At 37.5% G+C, this 6000-nt stretch overlaps 1 pseudogene; it reads right to left on the minus strand.

Moving 5' to 3' along the window:
* Positions 1-2603: 2603 nt before the first annotated feature.
* LOC114187922 (transcription factor MTB1 pseudogene) lies at positions 2604-5254 on the minus strand (annotated as a pseudogene).
* Between the last annotated feature and the right edge of the window lie 746 nt (positions 5255-6000).

Below are 6000 nucleotides of genomic sequence, written 5' to 3' on the forward strand. Positions count from 1 at the left end.
GTTCCTAGGACTACTTAGTACTTACATTTTATATGCAAAGTTTTCATTATAATAATATAAGTAATCCACTGTTCAGCTGCACGTACTTATATGTTTTAAACTTGGACAGTGTTGCTCATTATATAGTTATTCAAGTTTGTCTCCTACTTGTTTATATTGATGAGTGCAATAAGGTATGTCATGTACAATTTATTAAAGTTTGTATATATATATATATATAGAGAGAGAGAGAGAGAGAAATACTGAAATATGACATGCTAAAAGTTTGTCAAAATATATATCAGACATGTGAGAAGATAGAAGTTAGGTGTTGCTACCGAAGTTATACTATGTGACAATGACATGTCTAACTAGAAAAACAGTTATTGACATTAGAAGATCAACAGGTATAAGGAAGAGAAATCTTTTCCAAGCCCAATTGTATCAATATACTGGTTCTGCTAATCTCACAGTTAGCATATTTGGAGATCCTGCATAATTCATAGTGTAGATAGATTACACAAAAATTCTTATCCCTATTTCTATAAGTGCAACATTGAAGAAGGTTTTTTTTTAGCAAAGAGAGAAATTTTAGTGGGGCATATATACATGAATGGCCAAGAAGTAAGATTCCACTCACCAAATGCAGAATATAAGCTCTTTGTAAATGGCTACAACTGCTCATTACTATGTTATTAGTCATGTGTCTCCAAAATGTTCATATGGCCACTTCATTTTTATTCTAACCCCTCTTAGATCTTGAAGGGTTGGATTTACTCTCAAAAGTTAAAAGATCAGAGATCTGCAACTCTGTGATGCAGTAGCAGTAAAACATCTTACTGTCACAAAGTTGATGACTTGGGTGGCAACACTTGACTTGCCTCTTTCTATATATCTGTTGTAATTACCGACAAGATTTGGAGATAGCACTTTCCTAAGAAAAATAGATGAGAATTTTACAAATCAATGTGCCTCCTAATTTTGTATCTCAACAGATACTGGTTGTAGGAACTTAATATGTGCTTTTGTGATTAAAAATATTGTAAAATCTCACAATATAATAAACTAACGTATATTTGGAGATAGAGAAAGAAAGAAGTAATCTAAAAATAGACCTTGTGAAGAAGTAATGTGAATTTGTTATTATATAATCTATGCATGTGCTTGTTTAATTTTTATCAGTTTTGATAGATATAACTATAATATGTATACTTATACATGCACTTGTGGATGATGGGAGAGATAATTATAGGAAGAATCTAAGTTACATGTGTTTCTTGTGAAAATTCTCCTAAACTTAAATCACAGTGAACTATTATTCAAACAACATTTAATTTAAGTATTGTACGTACTAATCAATATCACTTAATGACACCGAAGTGTGAACATGGTTCTTGTTGGTAAATTATGGGTTAACTTTTTTTAATCAGACTCAAAATCATTAATTATGCGTAATTTTTTCAACCCAGTCTAACACACTAATAGTGAGATAGGTACTACGTACGGGTCGTGATTTCATCACCATCCGTATAAACAGAAGTCACTGCTCATGTGGAAAGAAACACGAATGGGGTTTGTTGAGGGTGGCTGGACGCTGCGTTTAGTCACACAACTGTTCTTTTTTTAATCAATTTTCTTTTATTTGTTATTTGTTTTTATTTTTTCCAAGTTGCAAGTTTCAATCACTTTAGAAAGGCAACACATGCACCACATGATTGTTGTCATTGCAGAACTCATTAGCAAAAGTACCTTAGCACGTGAACATTTTCCAAAATATCAAATTTCAAAACAGGGACACCGACACCTATGATGCAGGACCACTCAACACAATGCTATGCTATATGCTAGTATTATTATTTTTGCAGAACGGTACTTGTGTTTTCGTATATTTTATTTCCTGCCCGGGAATATTAATAAAATAAATAGGACAAGTTTAGCTTCCTTATTTTTTTTTCTTTTTTTCCTAGATAGCCTTTTAGCCTAATGTTCCTTTCTGTACATGAAATAGAGATACCTCGATTTCCATAGAAAGGTAGTAATAACAAAGGAACGGTCAAGAATTTAAGAGCAGTACCAATATGGCAATACTTTTCTTCCTTTTCATGTGCATCAAATATTCGGACTCATTTGGTTGCAGATAAAGTGAGTGGGGAACGAAACAAAATCAAACAAATTAAGTGCAACTTGTACCACAAAATACAATCCACTCACTTTGCATAAATGTTCAGTTTCTTATCTCTACACTGCCACTAGTCAACCAAATAATGAAGGTTCACCTTATGTCCAAGCTCATAGTAAATAAAGCATTTAAGTTCTCCGATGTCACTCTTTCAGATTATTATTATTATTTATGTCCTCGTGGAGATTGGAAAGACAGGAAAGACAAACTCTCCAGGATAACGAATAAAACACAAAACCAAAACCAGAGAAACAAGTGTACTTGAATACTTATGAAGGGAAAAACAACTTAAAACATACAGAATAAAAACGATTTACAATTATATGTGTTTCTAGTAAGAAAGAACACATCTAAACAATATAAAAAAAAAATCAAAAAATTAACTAATACTCTCCCCTCGGACAAGAGTGAAAAAGAAAACCTTAAAAACATGATATCAGACATATAAACAAACTCTTTACCCATAACAACTAAATTGGTTAAACTAAATAAAATAATTGACATAACAGGAACAATATTTCTGATGTGTATACACTATAGACAAAACATAAAATGGCTGCCTACATGGTTAATGGGAACTATTATTCTACTACTCTAGTTCCCACCGCTTGTACTTTTAGATCCTCCCGGTGTAACAAAAATTTCTGAGGAAGCTTTAGAAATCGGTTTTTCTCTATGTATGAATCCCTATTGCCTATGCTAAACTGCTAAACTGCAGTTCCTTTGTTATCCAACTGATGACAATGGCTGCAATGGGTTGGATTCTGGTGGGGAAAAAACAGCAATCAACTTGTCCTTTGTAAGTTGTTCGGGTCCTTTGGACTTAATTACAAATGTGTGGAAAACAGTATCATTTGCGGCAGCAAGTTTTGATTCTACAACACTGATTTGTGCCTCTCTGAGTGTTTGAATTACTTTGGAAACAGGGTGAGTATCAAAAGGACAACTCACCTTTACAGTTACCTCATCTTGAGCTGCTTCAATATCCACGTCAGGAGCTTCTTTCTCTTGATTTTTATTTTCAGATCTTGAGTTAGCTTCCAAAACTGATCCATCCTTCGAGGTGCTTCCAAATCTCTCTCTTTCAGTCTCCATGATCTTGACCTTCGCCTGAAGCTCGTTGATGTAGGCAATGGCATCGCCCAACAACGAAGCTTTGTCCATCTTGGAGATATTAGGGACCACAGATCTCAATGCATAGAACCGTTGGTTGAGCTTCTCACGTCTCTGCCTCTCGGCCTCCACATGATTCAGGGGTTCTTCCCTTCCATTAGCAGGTTTCCTACCCCGCTTTCTGGGCTTCCTTTCATCCAAAACACTGGGTTGCTCCTCCTTGCAAGAGGCCTCAACATCAGAAAGCTCTGAATCACCAACAACCGGTCTCACATGAGAGGGCCTAGAAGTGGCTCCGGTAAAATCAATTTGCATTTGCACCTGCCTTTGAGCTTGATAGCCGTTGCCCAGCCTGAAATCCTGTCTACCACCATTAGCCAGCTCCGCTGCAACACTGCTCGAGGATGCCCTCGAAGCAAAAATCTCAACAGGACCACCCTGTCTGACGCCCGAATTCACTGCCCAACCCGGAACATGAAGACCATTCCTTGCATTCGGATTGTTGCTAAGGTTGTTCCCATTGGGGAGGCCATGGCCTGCCCAAGGCCTGTTATCATCCATTTTTCTAACTGCAAGTTTCTCTCTGAAATGCGTCCGATTGCCAGATGCGTTTGCAAAAAGTTTGGGAATTGGAACTCCGCCATCTACCTTACTACCATCCCCAATTGCCAAACCGGTAAAAACGGCGTTCCCACCGGCGCTCACGTTCACCCCAGGGTACGGCGAACACTGCGTGGAGAACACAGCTTTAACGGCCTGCACGAGTTCAAAACTCTCGGGTAATACTCTCACAGAACCCAACTCCACCACTCCCAAATCGGTAGGGATCATAACAATGGTCTGAATTCCAGCGGATTTAACCAAGGAAGACCGCACGCAGTAATCAGAAATAGATTTCAGCCATAAATGCTTCCCGGAAACGAAGCACTTACCTGGGCCACCATGCCCCCGAGGGAAAGAGAAGTACATGGAAGCAAGGAAGAACATCTCGGTGTCGGTCACGTGATCGAGGCCAAAGGCGTAATTGTCCTCATCCGAACCTCCAAAAGTAGTGTGCAGTTTCTGCAACACCCCCTTCCTCATCCTCTGCTGCATCTCCTCGTCCACGCGAAGAAGCCTCAGCTTTCCTCTCACCGCACTCTCCTCTTCTTCGTTGGGTTCCCTGCAGCACCCGTCTCCCCAACCCAGAACCCAGTCACCGGATTTCGACTGCGAGAGCTGCCAGAAAATCGCGTAATTCCAACTGAAATTTGAGTCGTTGGGACGCTCCACCAGATCCGAGAGCTTGTTCTGAAGTCCCTCGTCGCTCCCAACCGCCATTAAAACACTCTCATTCGACACGGAGTTTGTCGTTAAGAACTCCAGAGCTCTACCACCAAGAACAGCCCCAACCATGGCCTTCTCCCCCTCGTCCCACACCACGCGCCCTAACCCCGCGTCAATCTTCATCTCCTAAACAAATTAAAACTACCACCCACCAACCAATTATCTCAAGTTTTCAACGCCCTCAATCGAACACCACGAACCTCCTTTAATAACCGAAATGCAACTGTCTGTCCGCTTCCATCTCATGAAGGCGCTCTCAGATCTTTGAGATTTGGGCTTCGCCGACCAAAGCCAAAAGAAAAACAGAGAGACAAAGATAGAAACAGGAAGTGGGATTCAGTTATGAGGTTAAGCTGGGAAAGGGGAGACAAAACTGGACGAGAAAGGAAAGTTGTGAGGGGAAACACACATTCGGAAAAAACTGCGAGTGGAAGGAAACAAAAGGAGAGACAAGGAGGTGTGTCGCCACCGAATGAAAAGAAAAGAGTGTTTTGTTGCTTGGTTGGTAACGGAATGTGAAAATTGGAGAAAAGGAGAAGGAAGAGGGAGCAAGGCACGAAGGGTAGAGAAGGAGAAACACACGAGAAGAGAGAGAATTGAAAGATGCAGGTTACACTCTGCTATAGTCTCTACAACTTCTAACTGCAAAACGCAAAACGTTAAACCATGGTTAGGTCAACCTACCTTTCTCACTTTACCATAGTTAGTATGCAACAATTATCAAACCATGCCTCCTGCCCTCAACACCCTTTTTTTTCTTATTATTTAATTAAATGGAACATATTGTCAAATTTTCTTATCCACGTTTTTTATTCATTTATCCACGTTTGATTGAAAAGAAAGCATTTAAATACTGCTATGTATTTTATATTTGAGGGCAGAAGAATCGTTGAACAAATATTATTTTAGCCTATATATGGTATAGTATACATGTTTATTGTATGATAAGATATATAATAAATAGAACTTTCAAATATGTGATAAATAAACGGTTTGAATATATAAATTATATTTTTTAAATTTAAGATCATTATTATTATTATTAACCACTGATATTTTTTAAAAATATTAAAATTCAAGTAACGGTGTTGGAAATGATTACGAAAAAAAGTTAGATTAAACCATTTAAATGATAATAAAAATAAAATATAGTAATAACATGTTTTTAATCTTAAAGAAAAATACATGTACGTACGTTAAAGTTTTTACATTTAGTTACAATAATTGGTTTAATTGATGGTAAAACAATTAAAATAAATGAAAAAGGAATAAGCATTTAGTTTTTACAAATAAGTTTAAATTATAACTTGATCATATTTTACCTATTATGATTCTAAAATACACTGGAAAAGCTAATAAAAACACACGCCCAAAAAGTTATTTTTAATAGTTTAAATGTAGAA

Source organism: Vigna unguiculata, chromosome 6 (assembly GCF_037176805.1).
Source record: "Vigna unguiculata cultivar grain cowpea cultivar isolate G323 ecotype 2 chromosome 6, ASM3717680v1, whole genome shotgun sequence".
Lineage (NCBI taxonomy): Eukaryota > Viridiplantae > Streptophyta > Magnoliopsida > Fabales > Fabaceae > Vigna > Vigna unguiculata.